The sequence below is a fragment of the Phalacrocorax aristotelis genome, chromosome 10, assembly GCF_949628215.1.
Source record: "Phalacrocorax aristotelis chromosome 10, bGulAri2.1, whole genome shotgun sequence".
NCBI lineage: Eukaryota > Metazoa > Chordata > Aves > Suliformes > Phalacrocoracidae > Phalacrocorax > Phalacrocorax aristotelis.
This window is the reverse complement of record NC_134285.1, coordinates 4,127,145-4,153,369: the sequence shown is the minus strand read 5'-3', so window position 1 is coordinate 4,153,369 and position 26,225 is coordinate 4,127,145. Positions and strand designations below refer to the sequence as shown.

General features: G+C 53.8%; 2 protein-coding genes across 2 annotated transcripts in view; both read right to left on the bottom strand.

Annotated features, from left to right (window-relative positions):
- KCNJ12 (potassium inwardly rectifying channel subfamily J member 12) overlaps window positions 1–5,290 on the bottom strand; it is a 31,617-nt gene extending 26,327 nt beyond the window's left edge. The window contains exon 1 of the mRNA XM_075104800.1: window positions 3,719–5,290. The gene's annotated coding sequence lies outside the window, so the exon portion shown is untranslated. The remainder of the gene's footprint in view (window positions 1–3,718) is intronic.
- The window catches only part of PDAP1 (PDGFA associated protein 1), a 143,696-nt gene that overhangs the window by 108,795 nt on the left and 8,676 nt on the right, over window positions 1–26,225 (bottom strand). The window lies entirely within an intron of this gene.

Below are 26,225 nucleotides of genomic sequence, written 5' to 3'. Positions count from 1 at the left end.
GTGGCCAATCTCCTTGGGATCAGCATTCCTGGGAACAGGAGCCTTTGCATTAGCACACCTGGATCAGCATCCCTGAGAAGAGCATCCCTGGTGCCTCCAGCACAAGCTGGGAAGCCAGGATCAGGGTTTTCCAGAGCTAAAAGGGAGATCCTTCTCACACAGGACAGCCCCAGCATCACCTGCCTCACAGCCCTGCGGGGAAGCGGAGGTGAGGGATGGCGGAGCCAGTCTCACCCACCTGCGAAGCACCCGTGCCCTGTGCTGGTGGCACAGCGAGTGGGCAGGCAGCACTGGCAGCACTGGAGCTCCCCCAAGACCAAGCCCTACGCTGGCTTATGGACTGGCAGGGGCCTGGCAGCATCCCCTGTCACGGTGCAGGATGGGGACAGGGATGGGTAGCCCATGGCCCCCCAACCACGTGGCTTCTCTCTGGCTTTCTGCCGGGGGGAGCCTGGATCTGGCCATTTCTGTTTGGGGAAAGGGGGGGCGGGAAGCCCAGGCTAAGGCTCCTGGCAATAGGAGATACCGTAACAGGGAATTAATGTTAATTAATTCATAATGACGCCGAGATAGTGATACCAGATGCTTCAAAAGTCCAACGGGGGAATCTGAAAGAGCTTTGCAAAAAACCATCGCCCACTGGCAGTCCTGCCTCGCTGCAAGCTGGGAACGAGGGAGTGAGCTGGGAACTAGGATCAAGCTGGGACCAGAGCACCGAGCTAGAACAAGGGAACAAGCTAGGAATGAGCCAGGAATGGGCATGTCCCTGCAAGGTGGCAGGCCCACAGTCACCCAGAGCTGTGGAGGCAGCACTGGGACGCCCCCAGTCACCCTATTCCCACGTTTCTCTTCTCCCCAACTCAGAAGCTGGAGTAGGGCCTGGGCAGCAAGGTGCCTGCTGTGCTCCAGGCCCCAGTGCTCAGGGGTTCCCTAAGCCCCCTAATGCTCTTTTTTTTGCTCTCCTTTCCTCCATTTCAGGCACCCTGGGTGCAGGACAGCCAGACAGGTGGGCACTGAGGCAGCCAGGAGCCTGCAGGTGGGATGGAGGGACAGGCTCATGATCTGGGACAGGGACACAGGTCCTTCGCCAGCCAGCGTCCCCACATTCGGAGGACAATTCCCAGCTCCTGCAGCAAGTCGGCAGCATGAGGAACGGGTGCAAGCTGGGCTGGTTTCTCCCTTCTCATCCATAAAAGCCCTGCACTGTCAAATCCAAACCAGACTGGACCTTAGCCAAGGGATGCAGAAGAGCCTAGAAAGGGGCTTGAGTCCGGGCACCACCTTCCTAGGGCTGGGGACCCTGGAGTCAGTGCTGGGCAAGATGCAACCATGAACTCTGCAGATACCATGGACAAACCCTTGGGCTTGGAGCCATTCACTGCCTGCCTGCCCCCCCAACCCAGCAATTACGGGGGAATTATGCTCCTCCCATGGTGATACAGTGCCTGCACCCGGGGGCAACCCCTGAAATGGGGGCTAAGGGAGACGGCCGAGGCCATGCGGGGCCCAGCAGTGGCAGAGCAGGTTGGCCCAGCATGGCCAGGGCCCAGCGCTGCCATCGCTGCTTACATAAGGTGCCCAGTCCGTGGGCCACACACCCAAGTGGCAACAGGAGAGGGGGATGGATCCATCCCTCCAGCAATCCCGCTTAGGTACCGTGCTCCCACTCTTTCTAGAGACAGCATCCCCAAAACTGCCACCCCATCCTCTTTTCCACCCAGCACAGAGGTTGGGTGAGACGCCCGTGTCTCTCAAGCACATTTACACCCTAAAACGTGATGGCAGCTGGGGAGAAAACGCTGGGTTTAAGCTTTCTGGCCAGTTCCCCTGACAGCTCCTCTGAAGTTTATCCACAACAGGGAACAGTTCCCACGGCGCCGCCAGCAAAGCCACCCCTGCAACCTCGGCCAGCCGGCGGGGAGAGGGGGGAACCCATGGTGAGCCGTGGTCATGCCCAGAGCATCACGGAGCACTATGGCACCGTGCCGCATGCCTGGGGGAACACCTCCATTCCCCCTGGCTGGTCCCAGGGGACTCACCGTATCCCCTGGGGTCATTTCAGGGCTCAGGAAAAAAATCATCCACTTGGAATTTGTAGGTAAAGCCTCTCGTTTGGATAAAGGGCAGCAGAGGCCATACAGGGTTTCAAAATGTGTCGCAGAGCAGATATAAAGTGGCCTTTAAGGTGCCTTCCCCAGCAAAGCCAGTGTTTTACTAAGCCCATCCGGCATGGATGGGAACGCGCGCTGTTATTCCAGGCCTGAAAGGGGCAGGCGAGGATTTTAATTTTTTTTTTTTTTTAGTCTTGTTTTCATTATTTTCTGGTGGCTTCTTCGCTTTGTGCTCACACAAAGGGAATTTCACCTGCTGTTCAGAACAAAAGGCCCCGGAAAGTTTTGCAGAGAAGGGGATGAAGGGAAGACGCTTTAATGAAGCAAAATGAGTTGTTGCAGGGTTTGGGTTTTTTCTCAGTGAACTGTAAAACATCCCCGACTCTTTGGTGCCTGCAGGAGACCCGGCACTGGCACATGAGTCTCCTGTCCCACTGATGTCACCCCCAGGCTGGGAGCAGGGAAGTCTCACAGCCCTTTAATGCGGTCAATTTGGGGTGCAGAGGGGTTGTGGGGCAGCAACGGGATCGCTTCCCATCCTTCTCACACACAAGCAAAGTCATCGCCACGCTTTCTAAGAACGGGAAAGAAAAAACCCAGCCCTCGTTTGCCGACACCACTGCAAAACAGGTGGTTCACAATCACAAGTGCGGGGGGGGGGCGGGGGGGGAGTGGAGAAAAACCCCTATTTGGTGATTTTGTGCTCATATCTGCTGCAAAACTGTCCGGGAACGAATGCTGCTAAATACACACTATTTTCCCTCTAACACTCTTTGCTCTATAATTAAGAGAGACTTCTAAAAATACAAATAGCCTCAAGCACCCAGAGAAGGCGTGCAGGTGCTGGTAACTGAAGGCACTTTAGAACAGCTCATTTTCTGGACAATTTTACTAGCCTGGCTCACGCTCAGCGCCGATACTATTACAGTGATGCAATTATGCTGCTGCTGCTGTTGTCGTTGTCGGCTTGCTTCGCTTTTTTCCCTGCGCTTTGCAGTTTGCCTTCGAAGCGCACACACACCCCCCCCAGCTCCCGGGCTCAGCCCAGGCGTGCCCCCCATGCGGGCAGGCAGGTCCAGGCAGCTGGGAATCGGAGGGTCACGCGAGCGTGCCTCGCACACGCGCGTGCATCTACATGTGTGCACACGCATAGGGGCATAACCCCGCATGGGCATCTCCAAAAACAGCCGGTCTGCAAAAGTTTTGGCCGAGAAAGCAAGCCGGCCAGGGGAAGCAAGCAGAAGCGAGCGGGACCCCAGCGAGGCACCCGCACTCCCCGAAAGGCAGCAGCAAACCCTTGCCGCTGGCCGGGGAGGGAGGGGGCCCATGGCATCGGCACCGTGACGGCGGCCAGCTTTGCAAAATTTCCCCCCCCCAGCCTGGCATTTCGGGCACGGGGGTGGGGGGGGGTGAGAACTTCACCCGTGAGGCTGCCACCGCGAAACTTCCCCGTCTTATTTCTCCATTAGGGCTGCAATAGGTGGAAGTGATTGACTCACTATGAGACTGCTGTTTTTGCCTCTGACTTAGGATTAAGACGGAGCTGGAGGAGCGGAGGAGCTGTCGCACCGGCTCTCTGGCAGGCAGATGCCGGAGCCGTCACTTACCTCTCACTGCATCCAGCCCCCCTGGCCGTGGGGCTGCAGGTCCTGGAGAGTTAGCTGGTGAGGGACCCCAGATCCATTCCGGTTTCTCCCAGGACTGACGTTCGGCTGCTGCTTCTTAGGCACAGACCCAACCCCTCCATTCCAACCACAGGAAAAAAAAATATATCTTCTTCCAAAAGAAAAAAAAAATTAAAAAATAAAAGAGGGAGATTTAAAAAGAAAACCACTTTTTTTTCTTGGTTCGGTTTCCCCCAGCCACCCCTTGGAGAAACAAAAAAATAGATAAATCCCAGCGACCAGGAGATCCAGACTCAGGTGAATTTAGCTTCAAACTCCCTCTGTGCTTTCAGAGCCTTCACCCTCAAATGGGCTCTGGAAGATGCTGGGGGACCCATCGTCGCCAAAGTGTCATCAAATATCCTTCGGGCTCAACTCCGCTCCTGCCCGGGGAGGGTGGACTTCTTCCCTGCTTGCTGCGTGCTGTGGAGTTGGCAGGGACCTGCCTGTTTCAGCCTCAGTGTGGAGGGTGGGTGGGTTGGTTGGTTGATGTGGGTTGGTTTTCTTTTTTTTTTTTTTTCTCTCTGCTATTGGTTTTCTTGCTATCTGATCCTGAGCGAGCGCTGCAGCTCGCTGCTTCCCTGCTTTTTTCCCCCAGCTCCCAGCCTTTTGACAGGGAATGAAACACAGACACCCAGTGAGACAGGCTCCGGCTTCTACAAAGCTCCACTCCCTCCTACCGCCTTTGTCCGTGAACAGCAACTACTCCAACTCTGCCCGTAGACACAAGTGAACCTCTGCATCAGCACTTTCCTAATGGCTGCTTCGCCCGAGTCCTTCGGCCCTTCTTCTTCTTCCTCGCTTCCTCTCCTCCACCTTGATGGCTTCCGCTTGCTTTTTCTAGCCCGGCCCTGGCTCCGACAGCCACGACGACGAAGAAACAACCCTTTCCCGACAGATCCATCTCAGCTCCCCCGTGCCGGCTGCTGCGGTCGGGGGGTTGCGGCCCCACGGTCCATCACCATCCTTTCTGGGCGCCTTCCATGAAAAATCGATGGCGGGTACCGCGTCCCCAGAGGCTTCGCTCTGCTTTCGGCTGGTTTAAGGGGCAGGGTCTGTGTGCACGGAGAGGAGCCGGGGCAGAGGGAGGGCTGGGAATTGAAGACACTTCTTTTTATTGCGGGCGGGGATTTTATTTATTTTTTTTTTAAGATTGATTGGAGTCCAAGTTTATTACTTGGTGGTGAGCATTATTTTAAGCTGTTTTGGAGGCTTTGGGTGTCTTCAGGTCACCCTGTCCTTATAACAGCAAGGCCTTTTTAGAGAGGGCCAAAGTGAAACTCTGCTCTGGCAGCCTTTCCCCTCCACCGAGGGGAACGGGTGGCAGAGGGGATGCTGCAGTGGGCTCACAACCCCAGCTGGCTTCCAGCCAGAGAGAGATGCAAACCAGCCACCATCTGTAGACTTCCTCCACACTCGGTCGCCCGCGAGATCCCAGGGCTGCTGCCTGCTCCTTTTTGGGGACTTGCAGGCTTTGTTCAAAAAAAATCACAGCCAGGAGACCTCCAGCCTTGACAGCAATGCTCGACACCACTTGACTTGGCTGTCACGCAGCCAGCAGGTCACGTAACTATAAAGCACCCAGCACATGAAAAAGTTGCCTCCTCACCTGCCCCATCTCCCTTTTGCAGCACCTCCCACCCCTTCCCAGCTTTCTCTTCACTCTTCTTTGTCTCCCACCACAGGTTTGGGACCAGCAATCCCTCCCTCACCTCTTCCCTTCAGCAGTGTCCCAGAGCAGTGACTGTCCTCGTCCCCAGCTCCCATCCTCTCCCCAGCACAGTGATGGAGCATCGTGCCTCCTGTCACTCTTCCCAAACACCCCCGGACTCCAGAGCACCCCAGGGCGATGCTTGCAGCGCTGCCTCCTCTCCCCTCTCCACGCTAGCCACAAATACTGAATTTTAACCAGCACTTTGAAATCTCCAGATGAAAACCCTTGTTCTGGCAACAGTACATCTAAACCCCCATAGATGCCTAGCTAACAGGGGGGATTTAGGGTTTTGCAGATGGGAGGGGACACCAGTCCACACCTGGGCATGGTGGTCATGAGCACAACCACCCAAGGGCCAACCATCAGTATCTAGACCCCAAAACACTGCTCCTTTACGCTCGTCGGGCAGCCCCTCACACCCTGGTTTGCTCCTCTCTGCCAGGCTCCTGTCCTGTCACCCCACTGTGCTCATCACTCATGGAAAGCTTTCTGAATCCTCCCCCCAGCCCGGTACCCAGGCGGCAGTGCCAGCCCCAGGCTCCCTGCACCCAGCCCCCTGGCTCCCTCTGCTCCCTCCAGCAATAAATATAATTAACGCGCTGGGCAGCCCGGAAATTGGCTGCAGGGCTGGAGCGGGCAGCTGGCCACGGGCCAGTCTCCAGCCCTGGCCCCCTCTCGCCTGCCGCTCCCCAGCACGGTGCTCCGCCGGGGCTGCCGGCAGCAATTTCGAGGTGCATGGGCAGGGCGTTTCACCAGCAAAGCAGAGAGCAGGAGATGTTCGGGGCTTGTATGCAGGGTGAGTCATGGGAACCCTGGGAGGCTGCAGCCCTTGGGGCCGGCTGGGACAGCAGAAGGGAGCTGGGCAGCCAGAACTGGCGAGGCTGGTGTTCCCATCACCCTGCCGTGACCCTCCCTCGCTCCCCAGTTTCCTATGGGAAATGCAAAGATATAGCCTAGGTTTTCCAACCTGGCAAGCCCCGGGATTCACCCAACCCACTGGGGGAGCACAGAGGCTCTCCACGCTTTTGCTGTTGGGTCTGGGCACTGCTGCCCCAGGGCTGTGGAGAGCCATAGGGAAGCCCATCACCCCCAGCGTGCCCGTCTGGGGGTGCAGAACTGCAGCCCTGGGGAGCCCTGCGGCCCCCGTAGGCTCTCAGCTGGGGGATAGCTTGGGTCAGGGTATCACCTCACCCTGCAGCCAGGCCGGCTTCAGCCATTTGCTCAGGAGTCGTCGAAGCAAGGAAAGGAGAGCAAGAGGGCAAAGCGAGGGGGGGCACCCAGCAGGGTCTCCAGCGGGCCCCTTCCCGACGCCTGCAGCATGGCTGCACGGGGCTGCGAGCAAGTCAGCACAGAGCCATTAGGGCTAATTTAATCAAGACAGATGGCCCAATTGGAGGGCTGCCGCCCATAAATCCCACGCTCGCACTGTATTAGTGTCAGGCCTCCTGGAGGAAGAGGCTGCGGGGGAAGCGAGGGGGAAGCGGGGATGGGGAAACGTGCTAAGTCACCCATCCTCACGACAGCACAGGGCCGCTCGGTCTGGGTGGCACCACCCAGGCGTGCTCCCCAGCGCAGTGAGCAGCCTGGTCGCAGGGACACGGCCCACCATCCTCCAGCCCCTCCAAAAGCTCAATGGTTGGAGAGGGTGGGATTTTAAGCAACCTAGTTTTGCTGATCCCCAAAAGGTGCACAGAACCCCTGTGCCAAAGCAGAGTTTTGCTCCCATGGGAATCTCCCCTGCTTGCTTAAAGGGGTTTTGCAGCAGGAAGGAGACAAGTGTGCTGGGGAAAACAGGCTTGAAGCCCCATAGGAGATCACAGTGCAATAACTGGGACTCAAAAATACAAACCGATGAAGACCCAGGGTTGATGGGGTCAGCATCCACCCCAGAGCCCAGCTGAGATACCCCAAACTCAAGCCATGCCAGCCCACCACAAGGCTACAGGACACTGCCATGGGGTGCCAGCCTGGCTCTCCCAGCACCCCACACTCCCTTCCCACCTCTGCTCCTAGGAAAGGCCATTTTCAGGCTCTGAGTTGCCAGCTGATGACCCAAACCAGCTGTGTCCCCCCATCCCCATCCTCTGGGTGCGGGCAGCAGGAGACATGTGCCACTGTGCCGCACAAGCAGAGTCAGGAAATAAGCTCTCATCTATCAAAGTTAAAAATAGCCATTATCTGTGCCATTACCACGCCTTGCCCCGACTCTCCGGCCGAGCTGGCTCCCGTCTCCCCGCCCGCCCGCGCACCGTGGCCACCGTGCTCCCGGCCGAAAAACCGGCTGCGGGGAAGGGACCGGACGGCTGCCGCCATCTGCTCCGGGCACTGGCACTGCCGCCGGTGCGGGGTGCCGGCTCTGCCAGGCCGCGCTGTTGGCCGGCGCAGTGGTGCGGAGGGCCAAGTCCTGGCGGGTTTCAGGAAGACAACAGGCCAGGGGATGCGGCGGACGGATGGGAGGACGGCGTGGGTTTGTGGGCATCGCTCTCTCCCCTGGAGCGCTCACGGAGGCTACGCAGTCACGCAGCAAAGGAGAAAACAGGGGTGCTGGCCCAGTGCAGAGGAAGAAATACTTGTGTGATAAGGATGGGGGTTTACCAAGGGGGAATCTCAGCCTGGGAGAGCAGCTGAGGACATCAAGGATCAGTTGGATGATGGAGAGATGGATGCTTAGACCATAGTTAGATGCATAGTTTCTATGTCCAGAGCATCTCGAGGGCTATGCCAGCAGCTGGTTAGCAGGGAGCACAACCAAAACAGCTCAGGGAAGCTGAACTCAGGGCACAAGGAGTGACAAATTGTGGTGCTGCCATAGATTTATCTGGAAAAAGGAGAGCGCGCATCCCTGCGCACCTCTGGCTTCTGGCTGTGCTTCAGCGCGGGCAGGAGGGAGGGAGGGCAGGGAAGGAGGCAGACTGCCGGCAGGAGGAGCACAGCGGCCGAGGTCAGCACTTGTGGTGCTTTTATGAGACCACACACAAGGTCCCAGGGACCAGAAAGTGCTGATGAGGGCAAGAACTGGCCACCACCGTGCAGGGATGCAGAGCAGCTCTCTGCAGGCTGGGTGCGAGCAGCACCGTGCCCAGCGGGTCCAGCTCCCCAGGCTCAGCACCTTTGCCTGGGAAAGAAAAGGAAAGGCAGGATTGGGCCTGAGGAACCATCAGCCAGGAGCAACAATCTGTCTCATGAAAAGCCACGGGGCAGGTGAGCCATTTCTCCCCAAAATGGCCAGCACAGGGGGGGAAAAAAAAAAAAAAAAAAAAAAAGACATTTGTATTTCTGCCAGCTGACAAAATGAGACACCACTTGTGGCCAGTGAAACTCTGCAGATTTTGCTAATAAAGGATTGCTCCGTCCAGCTTCCAGCTGGATTCCAGCCCCAGCCACGACGCTGACACTGGCAGCATCAGCCGTCGCATCCCAGCACTAGCGTCCCTAAGCATGCCGGCCCCCTGCCACGCCGCGGGTTCAGGCTCGCTGCAAACTCAAGTGCTGTCCCACGGCAGGGACACAGCTCCCATGCTGAGGTTTGCTCCCACCCTTTGCATCCCCATGTTTGCTGTGGGGACCATGCTGCTGGGATCACACCGTGTCCCTTGGGAGGCTCTAACACATCTCAGGAAATTTTCCCTTTCTATTCAGCTTAATTTCACCCATTAGAGCTTGTTTCAGCAGCATCTCAAGGGGATATCACTCTCCATCATCCTCCTCTGACTCTTCCTTCGCTTCTCTCCTCCTTCATGCGCATGCTGCTTGCCTCAGGGAGGCTGATCCTTGCTCCATCATGAGCAATGCTGGTCCAAGCAATCAAATGCCTTCATAAAACATGACCCTACACCACCCCAGCTGATGGCATGTACATTTTCCATGTGGTCACAACACTCTTTTTAGGACTTCAAAGGTGCTGACCCTACTTCACTGCATGAAGAGAGGCCCAGGCCGTGTCTGTGGGACAAACACTTGAGGAGACCTTGGCCAGTGCATTGCACCATAGCCAGAGGTGGGAGCCTGCTCCTTATGTGCAGCTGAAGAGCAGAAAAATAGCCAGTTTGGGAAAACTATGTGTCCTCAGCATGCCACCACCCCGAGATCAGGCCAGAGACTACGTCATGCTGGGATCCTGCCCTGAAAATATAGGGCAAAGCAGGAGGCAAGAAGCTTATCTGCTGCTGTCGTGACCTGCAGTGTTTGGGGGGAGGATTTTGGTGCAGCAGATGGGATTTCCTAGACCTCATGCGTAAGCCCAGTGCTAGATCCACATCCCAGGCCAGCCAGGACAAGCACGGCTTTGGCTTTTTCCCATGGGATGCTCCAAAAGGAACAGCAAACAGCAGCTCCCCTGGGCTGCCCATGGTGCTCATAGCATGCAGAAGAAACCATTGATCCCCTTTTTGCTTTCCTTACTCCACCACCAGTGCTCAGCTCCCTTTCCCTCACCCACAGGATGGATTGTTTTAGGATGGGGAGGAGGAAAAAGCAGCAGTGACCAGCCAACCGATGGCTTCTCATAGCAGAGCCCAGGCAGGCTGGACATCCCAGGGGTCAGACAGGCACCTCATATAACCTGGAGGCTTTCCCAAAGGGCTCACTGCAGCCAAAGAGCCCAATTGGCTTCTTACGTAAACGACCTCAGGGCAGCGTCTCCGAGACCACCAGCCCAGGCAGCAGATGCTTCGAGGCAAAATCCACCCCATCATGAGCAGACGTCACCTAATCAGCACGTTGGCTTCTTCCCAAGGCAGTCTTGGGGCACACAGTAAATATCTTATATAAGCACCTCTGGCCTGGGGTCGGATCCAGTTCAGGCTTCTCATAGAGCGATATCCTCCCAGATAGAGGCACAAGAGGTGGCCCGAGGGGCCAGAAGGGGCTTTTACAGGTAGAGCTGTTATATTATTGTAAAATCCCTTGGTGATACATCTCCACAGCTTTGCCAGAGGAGGCTCCAGGAGAAACCCTGGTGTATAAAGAAGAGCCACACATCCCTAATGGCAAAAAAGGACAGACAAAATGACAAGTCACTTCTACACCCAAACTATTTGTCCTCCAGGACTTGGTAGCTGGGTACGCAGCTGGAGAGAGCCTGGAGGGCCCAGCACCCCTCTGTAGCAAGGCCAGTCTTTCCAGCCCAGCCACAGCTGTCTGGCTGGACCTTAAGTACCTTCTGTGATGGAGACATCACACCAAGCCAGACCACCTCTGCCAGCTCTCACTGCTTGGGAAGTTTCAGATCCCAGCCTCCTCTGTTGCAAGTTACCCCCCAAATTTCTCAGCAAGGCCAGAGGCACAACAGCGGTCCTTCCTCTTTGTCCCAAGCAGCCTCCTGGAGTCTGCCAGAACTAGGAGGCTGGAGAGAGCCCCTGGACAGACACAGCCGGGTATAAAAGCAGCTGAGCTGGTGCATTATCCTATGCAGCCTGCTAACTTACAGCACTTAAACTGTCAGTGTTAGCTTCCCCTCCAGGCTGCTCAATGAGGTGAAAACTGAGGCAGGGGCTGCACTGGCAGATGTTAATTCCTCCCTCTGGGCTCTCATCTCCAGGGGATTTAAGCACATGGCTGCACAGGGGCTTTGGTCAGAAAACGTCTAAATAAGTGGTCTTGAGCATCACTGTTGCCTTTACCTGCCAGCACCAGCCTTGGGGGACTTACCCATCCATGGGACATCACTTTTCTGCCAAACCAGACCACACACAAGCACAGCGGGTTCAGAAGACAGCAGGAGGATGCTCAGAGGCACAGGCAGCAAGCGGCTGAGGGAGCAGACAGGACACAACTGCCTGTCCCAGCCTCCCTTTTCCTCTTTGACAGGTTAAACACTGCAGCCACCAACAACCCGTCCCCGTCTTTCACAAAAGGCATTTCACACCGGCCCTTGCTGCTAAATAAAGCAGCCTGAGTGTTAATTGCACCACCCAGGCTGTCCCTGGGGCAGTCCTGGACAAGGAGCAAGGTTAAACTCATCATGCAGAAATGGCACCAGCAGCTTCTCTATCAGCACTGCTGCCCCGGGCTAGGCTGGCCTTACCACCGCCAGCCGCGGGCTCGGGCAGAAAATAGAGTCGGACAGAGAATTTGGGTCTCTGTCACTGCAGCTGGCATGCTGCATCAGCAAATATTTGTGCTCTCCTGTTATCGGCAAGGCCTCTTTGCCCCATCGCTGCCCGCTCACAGGCAGCTCTGAGGGTTTGGGAAAGGGCAAACGGGTCGGTCTGGCAGCTGCCTGTGGCAGCCACAGCCCTCGGACCCAGGGGCACGGCAATAAATATAAAACCTTAACAAATTGCCCAAGTCCTGTCCCCAAGCAAGCAGCGTTAAGTGACACTGAGCAGCTGCAAGCTCCAGAGGCAAGTGCTCCAACTTTGCAAACAGAGTTGAAGAAACGGTCAAAACCGGCACAAAAAAAATCCCAGTTTTCATCCTCCGCCAAAAGCCATGGGCAAGATCTGCACCCGACATCTGGGCTGTGTCAGGGAAGCCAGGACAGCAAGAGGGCAGTCTGAAAGAGAGTGCTGTATTTTGGGAAGATACAATGATCGGCTGCCTGTGACAGGTATTTGGAGGGTTGAGGCTTGGAAAAACAGGAGCTCAGCAGTGCCCGGAGCTTGACAAACGAAGGGTTGAGCTATTCTTTGGCTTGTTGAGCAAATTAAAAAGAAAATTTGTTTCCATCTGAATGTATGCTTTTTTTAATAGAAAGTCAAAATTATGAAGGTTTTTTCCATGAGGCTCAGAACAGTTTGCTCAGTCCAAAATGAACTAGCTTCTCACCAGGCTATTGCACCCATTTGTAAAGTCACAGCTCTCCTCTAGGTTAGTTAAAAGGCATTTTCCAGACCAGAAAAGGTAAAGCCCCATTTGAAAAACAAAAATTCATCTCCAAACAGGGTATTCTGACTATTCTTGAAAGAAAAGCTTCACATTTCCGAAAGCCAAAGTGAAGCACCATGATCTTCTTGGATGTTTCCCTCACCCATTTTGTGCAATCCCATGTATTTTTCAAAACACCGAGTGAGTTTGGGACCAACGCCAGCTTCTGCGGCGCCGGTGCTGAGCACACACAGCTGCCGACACGCACTGGATCAAAGCCGCAGTTCAGCCGTAAGGACAGAGCACCCCAGCAAAGCCGAGGGCAGGGAGCTTGTAAAGGGGTGGGAAAAGGCTCTTCCCCTTTTCCTGGTGTATTCATCCCTCCAGGGTGAATCAGGGAATCCCATTTGGGATGTGGGTTTTGCATGGCAGACCACATCGGGTGCTACCTGCTGCTCCTGGATGCTCCAATGCAATGACTTGTAAAGACCAGGGAGGGGTAATTTCCACACAGAGCTGTTGGGGATCTTCCTACACCCCTCCTTTTCAGAGGGGACTTCACCCTTCTGCCATGCATGGGTGGCACATACACCTCGCATGGGAACAGCAAGCACGTGAAGCAAGGAGCATCACGTAGATGAGGTGCAGTGCTCCAAGGAAGTGTGATCCTGGTCCCTGGGAGAAAAGGAAAGTCCTCCCTCTGCCACAACAGCCTGTGCTTTAAATTCAGCCCTGCTGGGCTGATAATTTGGCTGTCACCAGGTATATATGCACATGTGAGAGGAGAAATGTATATATGTTCTTCCCCAAGGACTGCAGCCAGCACATTGGGGCTGTCTGACACCAGGCACTCTGAGCTTCTCAAAGACACTTCTTTAGAATTTCTTGGGTTGCCACCCCCCCTTCTATTTCCCTCCATTCTGGATGGTGGATAATAAAAGACAAAGCAGCAAAGGGCTTCCCAGAGCCCAGCCCCAAGAGACCAGGACCCCCCAAACCCCCTCATCTCCCTTGATATAAGGGAGATTCCTAGTGTAAATTTTTGGGTCGGTTTATCAGTGATCAAACTGTGCCTCTCCCCAGGGGATTTTCCACTTCTGCTTCATTAAAGGAAAAAAAAGAAGAAAACTTTAAAAACCCCAATGTTTAACAAGACAGCTGCAGGGAGGCTACTTGACTGATTGAGTTTTTACCTGGCCCTTACAGGCAAGCTAAGGTACTTAACATAGAAATGAGGTTTAGTCACAGCGAGGCATTTGGGATTAGAGCTGGCTGCAGAAACTCTGATGGAACCACGTTCTTCCAGAATATGCACTCCTGTCAAAATTGAAATGCTTTGTGAGATTGAATAAGTTTAGCCAGAAGTTCATTTTCTAAAGAAAATCAGGGAGCGGGTGCAGGAAGATATGTTGAGTGAAAAAAAATATGCTGCTTCTTTTGAGCCATGCTGGTGTGTATGTTGGTGAGGAGTTTTGTTTTGGTTTTTTTAAGTGGTGCATTACTCAGGGAGGAACCTGAAGAACTGTTTTCTCCCTAGTGACAAATTTACCCAAACTCAGCAATTCCCCACTCCCTGCTGGCTCACAAGCTGGTAGCCCTGAAGGCATTTATGGCTCTGCAAGAGATGTTTGTCATTGGACTCCAAGGCCAGCGTGACTTGATAAAAACACACTATCAAAACCCACCTGGAGCGAGCCTGGGGAGGCAAGGAAAACCCAGGAGGACCTGAGCAGGCAGCGTAATTGCAAACAGAGCAACAATGTCCTTCACTAAGGCGAGCCCACAGGAGCAGCTAGGAACTTCTCACCCCAACCCCACACCCTTTGGGGAGCATCGTCCCACTGGAAAGCAGCAGAAGGGATGGGGGAGTCCCTCAGCATGGAAAGGATGGGTGAGTGACTCAACTTCCATTCAGGATGACAGAGCCTGGGGTTCCTTCAAGCCCTTTGGTTTCCATTTCCAAATGGTTCCTATGCCAAAACCCAACACCATTCCTGTTGGGTAAACCTCATACCTGAGTCTCTTGGCAAACACTCATGCTCCTGGGTCAGATGGGTAAAACATCAGGATCAGGTATTTATCAAGAGGTTAGGATCTCCACTCGGTCAGACTCGTGCTGGGTTCTTGGGCTCCAGTTTGAGCACTGGTGGGGAGCAATGATGGCCTGGGCTTCTCCTCTAAGATAGCACCCTTGAGCACCTGCCCGCTTACCAGGCAAGGGAAGGAACAGTGGGATTTTGGGGTGTTGGAGCCAGCAGCAACCCCCAGATCAGCCACATGGATTTTGCACAGCCCTTGCCCAGGATCACAGCCCATGGAGGGCTGCAGCCACCTCCATGCTTATTTAGCAGATGCCAACAGCCTCCCTTGCTCACCTCTGGGAAGCAAAGACTCCCAAAATCACCCCTGAAATCATGCTGCCCATCAGGCTGCTGCAGCTCTGTATTTTAGCAGCCCTGCCCAGAACAGGTAGGATCAGAAACACCACCACTTGTCCGATGGCAGGGACCGCAGGCAGAGCTGCTGGACCCAGCCGCAATATGGGACCTCAGCTATAGCACAAACCTCAGCCCATATTACAGCAAAACCCCTTCCCCAGGCCCTGGGGGGGCTGCAAGATATGAGTGGGTTTTGGGAACAACCAACAGCCCAAGGGAGCAAATTCACAGTAATCCTCCAGCCCTGTTAGCCGCTCAGTGCCGTTCAAAACCAAGGAGGGTTTGTGCCAGATCTCGGGCTGGGAGGTGTCCGTGAACCATCTGACTGCTATCCCTGTAACCCCAGCTGGGCACCCAGCCATTCAAAGCAAGCAGTGTTGGGGGGTTTTGTTTTTGTTCCCCCCTCCCCTTGCTTCAGGATGAGAGGACCTTTATAAATTACTTCCGCTTAATCTCATTGCCAAGCAGACATCGCTGGTTTCTGCCATCACATCATGCCCTAAAGACAGATAGAGTTTTCTGCCTGGGCTTAAAAAGAACATTGTTTGCAGAACAGAGCGAACAACATGTGAAAAGAAGGGGGGGGGGGGAGAGATCTGATGTTTGCTGGAAGAAAAACCTGATCGTTTGTTTGGACAAGGATTCTCAGCACGTACAATCTCAGGAACAAAAGGAGATTCTTGTTCTCCACTGTGTTTGTGGGAAAAGTCCTGTAAATATTATGGGGCATTTGTGCTGTAGAGAAGATTGCCTACCTGCCTCCAGAAACTGCTCCAGGCAGCCCCAAAAAAAAATCACTGCTGAGGGGTCCAGCCCTTGCACAGCCCCACAGCACCAAGCTCTGAGTCCTTCTCTTCATATTTGGTAGGAAACAAACAGCTTGCTCAAATAGAAGTAACCACATTAAAAAAAAATTCCTTTGGGCAGAAGTTTTGGAAAGAAACACATCTCCATCTGACCTTGCTGTTACTCAATGAGATGTAGGTCAAATATTTTAATTGCCAAGTCACTAATCCCCCATATGCAGCATTTCAATATTTGTATTGCTGCGGACTTATTGCGTTCTGAAGCCGTGGGGGGAAAGAAATCGCTGCCTGGATTGATGGGCTAGTAATTTCTGCCAAACTACAACGCTGGATACAACTGCTCAGGATGAATGGTTGTGACTGCAGGGAGGAGTGAGCGGAGCAGGGAGGGAGTTGCTGCTCCACCAGCTGCATTTCTGGTTGTATTCAAAGCTTTTGCCACCTTCCCAAAACGCCAGATACATCCTCCAGTATCTGAGCACAACTTCCCCAACCCATGCAGGCGGCACATCCAGCCCAAGTACACCCTTCAAACCTCCCCTCTCCCGTCACCATCCAGAAACTCAGAGCAAAACAGTTGTTTTATTTTGATAAGCAACCAGATGGCAAACCAGCCCCACTAGCACAAGCTCCTGCAAGCATCTCGCAGCCTCAGGCACTTGCTGGGGCTCGAACGCCTGCAATGCGGCCACCTCCAGGTTGTAGCACTTGCTGCAACCCAAGACTCCTTCAGCAGGGAGAAGACTAGCAAATTGCATCAATGGTCCCCAAGGACTATGAAGAGACACAGTGTAATTACCCATGATGGAATTTGGCTCACATAAAAAAAATACTACGGCAGGAGTCACAGCTCCTGGGTCACACAGGGACAGGCAGGAGGGAAGAGGACCCTCAATCATCAACTCTAGACCCTGCCATCACCGGCAGCCATATCATGTAATCCAATTTGGAAATCTATCATGGAATTCTTAAAATCAGCTCATTTTTCTACCCACCATCACTGCTGGCATCCTGCTCTGTAGCTGCCTCCTTCCAACAGTGCTGAGGATGCTCTGCTCCAGGCGTGCCCACCTTGGGGTGGGCTTCCCCACATGTCAGGGCACACAGAGGTCCCACATGGGCACACATCGCCCAGGGGCTGGTTTCCCAGCTGGGCACAGCCAGCATTAACTCAGTGACAGCATCTCCCGAGAAGAAAATTGGGGGGGGGGGGGGGGGGGGGGGCAGAAATGCAGCGTAGAAAGCAACGCATTTTCAGGACAGAATTAAAAGGTCAATTACTTTATAATCTCTCAGTTACAGGAATGGTCTTGCTCATTCAAACATGGCTTAACAAGACAAGGTCCTGGCCCAGAATAGAGACATTGCTGCAGACCTGAGAGCAAATAATAAATTCTGACTAAGAGAGAGGTTGCGTCATTAAAATGGAGTGGGCTGGATTCTGCCCTTATATCTACCCCCGTAAATCCTGGACAAAGGATTTTCTAGATTACATATGCACATTCCTTTCCCCTCTGCTCCATTAAATAACACACAGTGCCCGTTTCCCAGCGTATGCCGCACACTCACCCCAGGCGTGCAACGAGCAGGCAGCCCTCCGGGACAGCCGGTGCTTTGGACCTTGGGGCTATCCAGGGAAAGATGATACCCTGGGGGAATAAAAGTGGGGTCGGGGTTCCCCCCTCTTTCCCAATTGTCAGGGAGGATGTACCTTTGCTTTTTTGTGGTGGATGGAAAGCTCAGGTTGTGACACTGGCAGCCCACAAAGCTCAGTGCAAGGCAAGAGGAGTCAGACAATTCACCTTGGCTGCACCAGACCTGGGACAAGACACTGTCTGCTGGGGCATCACATGGAGATGCATCATTTACAGTCTTGCTTTTGCAAGTCAGAAAACTTTGATTTTCTTTTTCTCCTTAGATTCATTCATGCAAATTTGTTCTTTGGGTGCCTGATAGCAAGGGATGCCCCAGCTTTGGGATGCAGGAAGTTGGAAGAGGCTGCACCTGCTGGGGTACAAGGCTCATAACCCTCCTTTGCTTCGTTTCCCCCATGTCTGGCTGCTGCAAAGGGAGTGGTTTGCGTAACTGCCTAAAGCCCATCCCATGGAGAACACGGAACAGGTTACAACAGAGTATGCTGGCCTCTGGACCTGGCTGGTCCTTCAGTGCATGAAATCTCACTAGTGTCCCACAGGGACAATTATCAAACAGGAGAGTTCATCTTCCAAACCCAAAGCCATTAGTTACAAGACAGGGAAGAAGGCTTAAAGCTCTTACGCTTTAACATGTTAGCCCAGCCCTTTAGGGAACTCCTGATGTGCCAGAGCATCTAATCTCTGCAAATCACTTTTATTCTGCCTTGCTCTGGGTTTTCCTTTTTAATCAACTTAATCTTTATTCATGAGGTGTGCTGCTGCATTACAGAAACGCCCGGATCCTAAGGCTCAGGGAATGGAAACTGAAGAAACTTGGTGTTTGTTCCAGCTAGGGCTTAAGGTCTGGACCAGTTTATCCAGACTCATGGCAGGTCCTAGCACTCCTCCACGTCCTGGCAGAGAAGAGGAGGAGGAGGAGGAGGGAAATAGCCCGAGCACTCAGAGGACAAGGGCTACACCCGAAGGCTGGCATGCTTTGATCAGCACGTCTCATTGCTATATTTAATCAGCAAGGTCCATGCTTACCTAGCCTTGCCAATAGACACTTTTTTTAAAAAGAAGAAAAATTCTTTGAAATAAAAAAAAAGAAATTAAAGGGATCAAAGAAACAAGCGGCCAGCGAGTGACAGCAACACGAAGCAAAGAATAAAGCAAGTGCTAATGGGATTTCAAGGGGAGAAGTGGGGCAGGAAAGAACAAAGAGCCGGGGTGCCAGGACCCCACAGCCTGTCCCACCTGGGCTCAGCCCATTATCCTGATCCATCCCCACCTAAGGCAGAGCTTCATAAGCCACCTCCAAAATGGTATGAAGGCAGAGCATGGCAGGACAGACTGTAGTCTGACACCCAGCACAAGCTCCCGGGACCAGGCTGGGAAATACCAGCACTGGCACTTCTGTTTTGGTAAGACGGCAGCAATTTCCATGCACGCTCCCCTGGAAGCGGAGGGCCATCATTTAGGGGTCCCAAGAGGGCCTGACCGAGCGTGACCCCATCCCCACAATTCAGCCCCAAAGCATTCCCAGTGCAAACAGTGGTGCTCAGCAGTCTGCAACAGACTCGCTTGCATCTTCCAAGGATCAACTTACCCCCCCTCCAACCACAATCCAAAGGTACTAATGGGATTGTAATTCCTCTAATGAGCTGTAATTAATTAATCACCCTGTTAGCACAAGAGTTTTACAGTTTTTGGCAAAGACAGTGCCATTTTGTAGCTAGAGCGAGGCTCTTCCCCAGCACCATCAGGCTCTGAGCACAGCTGCAGGCAAGCCCCATCTCAGCACCAAGAACACTTGCTTTTTGCCCAGGGACCTCATTCCCCTCTGACTAGATCCAACACTGCTTGTACCTTAGAGAAAGGACCCTGGAAATAACCACAGAGCTCATAGATCTCCCCCAGGTTACAGACAACCAAGTCACAGCCATTAATTCAGAGGGTTCGCAGACATCTCTTCCACCAACCCCTTGAGGGCATCAATTCCCTCTGGCAAATTTAACAAGAAAAACACACCACAGGCAGAGAGTAAGCGATACCGGGACCCTCCGTGGTCCCTGCAGGGCAGGAACTCACCAGGGGAAATTCCCAAAAGCACAGAGGATGGAGCCAAAGCAATGTCTGAGCTCTGTGGAGGACCACAGCAGCCCTGGGATGCTCAGGGCCATGCTGCAGCCTCCTGCATGCCCCAGACACACGATTGCACCTGTGCATGGCAGCCGAGCCCAGTCACCTCACCCAGCTCAGCTTCTCCATTACTTCCATGCTTAATAATTGAAGGACCAGTGTAAAGGCATGAAAGTTTCAGGGGCTGACATGTTCAGAGCAAGAGAGCAGGGCTCAGAGGCAGGCAAGGACTGCCTCTGATTAACCCTGCACAGTGCAGATGGTGAGGTGCAGGTCCCTGCCCATCTGCCCCTGTGGACAAACCCTTTCCTCCCTGCAAATTTATGTTTTCCCAGATCTGCTTTGCAAGACCATCCACCCCCCCACTACAGGGGACTTTTGCTCAACATCAGGTGCCTCTAAAAAAATCCTAATAGAGGGAGGGTTCTTCCCAGAGAGCATGGCATTTTATAGAGCACATGGCTTTGCACGGAGCCAACTCTGAGCAAGGGCTATGATTTACCTTCAGCTGGCTGCGGAGGCTGAACAGGAGGGCTCTTCTGCAGGAGCAGATGGAGCTGACGTGCCTGGGAACCAGCCCAGCCCTGCTGCGGTGACAGACTGTCCCACACTGCCTCCCCGGGCAATGCTGTGCTGAGACCCCCATGCAGGAGTTGGGGGTACCCAAGGGGTTGAGCACTGGCACAACTCAGACCACCATCAAACACCAGCCATCCCACCACAAAAGTCCACACCACACAATCCTCCTCCAGCATCCAACTTACCCCCACCTTGTTTCCTCCTATATATAACCCAGCAGGCTGGGGAGGAGGATGCCTCGCCTCTCCTTAGGCTCAGCTGGGCAGAGTACACCATCTTCCCTCAAATACTCACAGCAATTAAGCTAATTACACCTTCCTGGGTAGTTGATGCTGGTTCTCTGATCATGTAGCTTAGGCTGCCTCAGAGTAGACGTTCTGGGTCTCTGCACTTTGAGGGAGAAGAGCCCTTTGCATGCAGGATGGGATCCCCATGACAAAACTCTTTAGACATATTATTTGCTTTTAGAGCCTTCTTGAGTGTGACCACAGCCTGCAGCACCCAGGGTAGGTGCAGGAGTGGAGCCTGTCCCCCCGCGGAGCAGGGGAGGTTTGAGTTTGGCGGAGCATGGCCTGTGGGATAGTGGGACCAGGAGTGCTCAGGCAGCCCCTTTGACTTCCCTTTGCTTGCTGCATCTCCTCCAAAAATGAAACGTTATTTGCATTAAGGAGCACAGATGAGTGGAGCCATCTGAGCCGAGGCTGTTGCTGGAGTCAGGTTTTTGAGGTGCCAGGACTGTGGCTCAGAAATTAATCCTCCCCCATGAAGCTGCCTGGGCGCAGGCGCAAGCGAGCGTTACCTTGATTAAAAGAGATGGGTTAACGCAGCTCTTGGTCCCAGCAGCCTCCCAGGAGAGCAAGACCAGACTGTCCCCTGTTGTTGAGTCCAGCTCCCCAAATTGCAGGTGATGGTAGGGAGCCTCATGGGTCCCCAGGATACCATGGGCCACCTGCTGCCTAGTCCTCCCAGTGACCGTCCCTCCTTACCAGGCAGCCAGAGGATTTTTCCCTCGTTAATCCAGCATTTGCTCCTTTGAGGATGCTCCTGCCTTTTCAAAGCATCTCCTGTTTCATCTCCTGCCTTTTCAGAAACTGCAGACAAAAAAAAAAAGACCCTGTCTCTGTGCAATGCCACCAGCCGGGTGCCTGGCCTGGGTGTGCACCAGCACCCCAGGGTGCAACCCTGGAGCCAAGATAATGATGCTGCCAGTTGCTGCCTTCTTCCACCCCCAGGTCATTTTCCCACTTTCCACCCTTGTTTCACCACTTTCACCTTTCAAAGAGATTTTTTGAGAAGCTTCTTTCATGGCAATATTATAAGCACGATTGTTTGCATTTTGAAGGCCACCTTCTCAGAGCTGCCCAGGCACAGGACTGTCCTGCTGTTATCAGCCCTGTCTTCCAGGCTGGTCCCATTTGGGCTGGTCCCTCTCCTTCCCATCTCTGGAAGCAGTGGCCACCTCCCTCAGGGACCCTTCCCAGGTCCCTTTTTCCCCTTGTGTTGTTCTTGCACCTGCTCTAGTTTGCTTAACGCTACATATTTTATTACCTTTCTGGAAAGTAACTGGGGATATTTCCTAAAATAGGAAATATTCAGAGCTGTGAGCTGCTCCTAGGTGCACCAAGCCCAGGGATGGCAGCAACCACCCTCACCCCACATGGAGGAGCTGGGCAGAGGCCAGCCCTAGCCTTGCCGGCTTGCCCTGGCACCACCGAGCACACTAAATGCGCTTCAAATGGGCTTCTTTATATGATCATCCCGAGTTTTTTTTGGGCCTCTGACCAAGCCATGAACTTGCGCTGCTTCACCAGCGGCTGCCAAGATCTGCTCAGCGTCTGCCGGTGGGGAGGGCAGTGATCTGCTGCGGCTGCTCGGCTGGCGGCCGTCCACCCTTGACACTGCCTCTGGATTTTTGGCAGGGGGATGCTCATCCCCCGAGCATGGCACAGGGTGGCAGGATCCTCTGGATGGCTGAGGACATCCAGCATCATGGATAGTTGCAGGCTGGAGAAGAGGGGCTCAGGCTGGCGGGTGAGCCCAAGCTGGCATCTTGGCCCCATGGGCTCCCCACGACGCCCCAATTCCCTGCGCTGAGTGTCAGGATGATAAAGCTGAGCCAAGCTCGCCAGAGCAGGCGCAGCACCCAGCAGCTCCCATAATTAATGGCACTGCCAGCACTTCCCTGCCAGGCCATGAATAAAACATCCTCTCCAAGTATCCAAACTTTGAAAAATCTCCTTTTTTTTCTGTTAATTAAATCTGTGGGACACTGTGCTTTTATTCTTTTCTCCTCCTAAATAATCAGGGGGGTGAAAGCTAGTTTGGGGCCCCAATTTCCTTCAGACTTGCGCCCAATTTCTTACAGAGATGGTATGACTGCCAGGGAGATTCCCCCCAAAAAAATTCCCTTTCCACCTCTGCAACTTTGAACCTGCTGAATCTCTAGGTTTGCTACAGCCATTGGATTTTTTGGCATTTCTGGGTCCTTCAGCATCCAAAAGCCTCTCCTGGAAACCAGCCTCCCCAGCCCCTTCCATCTTGCAAATGTTTTTGCCGCATACCCAGGTTATGAACATGAAGTTATCAGTATTCTTTATGAAGAAGAAGCTGCACCTTGTCCTTGTTCCCCCTCTAGTCTGGAGAAGGAGGGACAAGAAAGCAGGTAACGTAAGCCAAGGGACCCCAAGCACTTCAGATTAACTCCTGGCATGACTTTCAGCACATCTCGTGCCTCAGTTTCCCCATTTCTCTATAAAATCCACTAAATGCAGCGGAGGTTTTTCCCTACCTGCCTGGTTTTGACCTTTGGCTGAAGCAGCAGATGCTCACAGGGGGCTGGGAACAGCTCGGGGGGGCAAGTGGATGAAAGCTGCTCACGGCTTCAGGTCTCAGATAAGACCCTGTACATTTTCCTTTGCCCGCTCTCCCTGCCATGGCTTATATATGTATTTCTTGATCCAAACCAACAACCCACCGTATTCATTCATGTGGTGCCTGCGGCATGCAGGGGTTTGTGTCCCCGAGTGCTTTGTGGGAGGCTGAGCACTGTGTTTGTGCCACAAGCCAGTCCCACCTGGCGGCTTCTGCCGGGCAAGCAGCTCCCGTTGCCGCTTGGCCTAGGGACTCACAGCAATGTCTGAGCAGAAAAGAGCTGTTGCCTGCACAAATCCAAGTCTCTGAGCATCTCCCTCTGTGGAGAAAGGTGAAATTCCACCCTCCAGCTTCTCTGGCTCTGATCCAGAGGAGCCGCATTAACAGAGCTTTGACAGGCCAGGATCAGACCCAAAACCAGGTCCTGCCATTGCAGAAGTGTCTCGGCCACCCAAAGCGCTGCTGCCTGGCCATGCCAGCTGCCAGCCAGCAAGAGAGGGTGCTGCCCTGCAGGGAGAGCCCACGCGTGCTGGGGCGGAGGCTCTGGGAGCTAAGCTCAGAGCTGTGCCACGCTGGGGCACTGCAGCTCGGTCCCCTTGCAGGTGGCAACAGCCAAGCCTTGCATTTCCCCTGTGTTTTTGAGCTGTGGTTCTGTGGGTTGTGTCGGGTAGCGCTCAGGCCAGGTAACACAGCACTGCCCGTTCCATCCCGGGCCAAGGGGGCACCTTTAGCAGAGACAGAAGCTCTGGGAGACAGAGCAATTTCCTGCCTGAGCAACAAGCGCTTTACTTCTCGCCGGATCATCTGCCAGACAATTTTCTCTCTCTGGGCTCCTTCCAGCTCAGCGGTCCAGCCCCCAGCACGGCACAGGGCTGCCGCCAGCAATCAACAGACCCAACGGTTTGGGATGCTCACTAGCGCCGGCTCAGCCCAGTTCCCCCATCCTGCAAGGTGCCTTCTTTGCTTGCATGCCCCGAGGGGGTTGATGGCATCCTCTGCTTGTCATCCCTTTCTTCTCTCTTCCTGAAGGTCCTGGAAATGTTCAGCTCTCAGCAAGATCTGTGCCATAACTCTCAAAAGCTGGACTTAAGTGCTTGAAGTGCTCTCAAAGGGAAGAACTGGCAACTTTAGCACTAGGAAATATAGTTGCATCCACTCGCACAAGCTAAGGATGCTCCACTTGTTTTTTTAAGAGGGCGACCTGCAGAGGGAAAGGATCTTCTAGTAGCTTTGTCACCGCAGTGAAAGTTTAGAGCTAATAAAGGAAATTGACTCTGCCAAGGTGGAGAGAAACTAAGGAGAGGAAAATGAATGAGTAATCTAAACAGGACCACTAAAAATCCCCCAGTGCTCCTCAATAAAGCAGAGATTAGCGGGAGGCTTTGCAGCCACACTGCAGGCTGGGACTCAGATTTGTCGCTGAAGTTTTGCATGGGCTCGAGTGAACCAGTTCATCTTATCCTGTCCTCCTGTTTCCCCATCTGGGAAGTGGAGACAGTCTTGATTCCCCTTTAAAATCTTAATTTAGTGATGGCTGTGAAACCCTTTGGGATCTCCGGGAGCAGGGGGGAAGTCATAGGGAAGCAGGGTGCAGCACGCCGGGGTGGTGGGGAACAGCAGGTACGATCTGTGCTCCTTTCTGCAAGTGAACTCTTCCCTCAGACACTTTCATCAGCCTCAGCTAATTGGTCATTTGAAGTCACCAGGATCCTGGCACCGCAGATCAGCCCCGGCTCCGTGTTGCACTGCACAGGGAGGCAGTGGGGGCTGCAGCAGCTCCCGGTTTCCCTGGCCCCAAGCCCACTGCAACCAGTGCACGAGGGTGCCGGCCCACTGAGATGACAGTCCCCACCGAACACAGCTTCATGCCATGCTCCAAAGCCAACAGATTCCCTGTTGAGCGGGGGATTTTTATAAAGGCGGTGAGATCAAGACCTCAAAGTAAAGGCAAAGCACACACAGGGCATACAGGAGCTGCGCCTTTGCAAAACTGGACTGCGTGATGGCCGGGTTCTCATCTCCAGTGGTGTCAGGGTGAACCCTTCCCTGCCTGCTTGTCCCAGGGCACCTCCCTTCTTCTCCCCAGGGATGGAAATCAGCATTCCTCATCCTGGAGCCACAGCAGGGACTGGCCTTTTCTGGGCACTGGTACCACGAGGCAGCAAGCTTTCCCAAGCCCTCCTTAATACAAATAATAAAGAGGGATTTGAACTGGCCAACAAAGATGGAACCAAAGCAATCCCAGCGGGAGCATATTTTTATAAGCCACGGCTATAAGAGAAAGGGCAGGAAACCTGCCACATCACAAATCACTCTCCTGTCACTTGCTGTAATCTAGAAATGCTCTATTAAAAATAAGATCAGCCCCGGCTGCCGTCAGCAAAGCAGAATCGAGGCCAGGGTGGAGGGCAGCTCAGGTTCAGGTCTGGCTACTAGGTAGGTTCAAGTCTCTGAGACTGGTAAATGCTGCGCTGCTCTGCTACGATTTATAAATATATAGAGCTGCCCGGCTCAGCGACATCCATCACCCGCAGCCAGCAGACGTAGCTGTGGGTAGATGTCTCCCTCCCTGCTGGTTGGCTGGGCTCAGTTTTGCTGCTCGGTTGAGAAAGGGCTCAGGACAGAGCCCCATATTTCCGGTTTATCCCCAAAAATACACTCCTCGGTTGAGGAAGAGGGAGGCAACGCGCAGGGCTCCTGGGTCCTGCCTGCCTGTGGCGAGCAAAGGGCTCCTGTCCCCTGGGCAGCTGGAGGGGGGCGAGGGGACACCCCCAATCCCTGGACCAGGGCTCAGCACCACCGGGCAGCCCAGCTTGCTGGTCCAGCTGATGGCAAAGCATCAGGCATGCAAGGATAACACACCTTCTCCTCTGGGTGTTCACTCTTAATGAATTGTACTCGGCTCTAATGAGGTCGAAGTCGCCTCCTGTTCCCTCAGCCATGGCCATGGCTGCTGCAAGCCCCCGCAGCCCGCCGCTGAAGTCAGAGCAGGGAAAAACGTCAGCTAACAGTGATTCGCCTGACAAATGAGGTTCTGGGGAAACAGGAGCTCTTTGCCAATTCAGCACAAAGTGAGGCAATAATTACAGGGGGAGCAAAAAAATTCAAGGGTGTTGAAGCGTTTGGAAGCAAAAGAGTGGTTTTGCTTGGGAAATGCAGATGCTTGTTTGCTTTGAGGTTTTCCAGGTAAGACCTTTGACAGCATTTTAACATTTTCCATTTTCAGCAGCTCCGACTGCAGAGGACAGAGTGGCTCAAGAGGAGGCGAGAAGCAATCCAGAAAGGAGCAGGAGCCTCCTCCCTCCCAGCTTCCCCAGTTCCATCGAGGTTTCCACCACCATAAGACCTATTTTCTTGCCTGTCTCCTACAGCAGAACCAAACTCCCTGGACCTCCCCACCTCCAAGTACTGGTCAAGAGGTCTGGGGATCCCAGGCATCCCCTGGCCATGGGAAAAGCC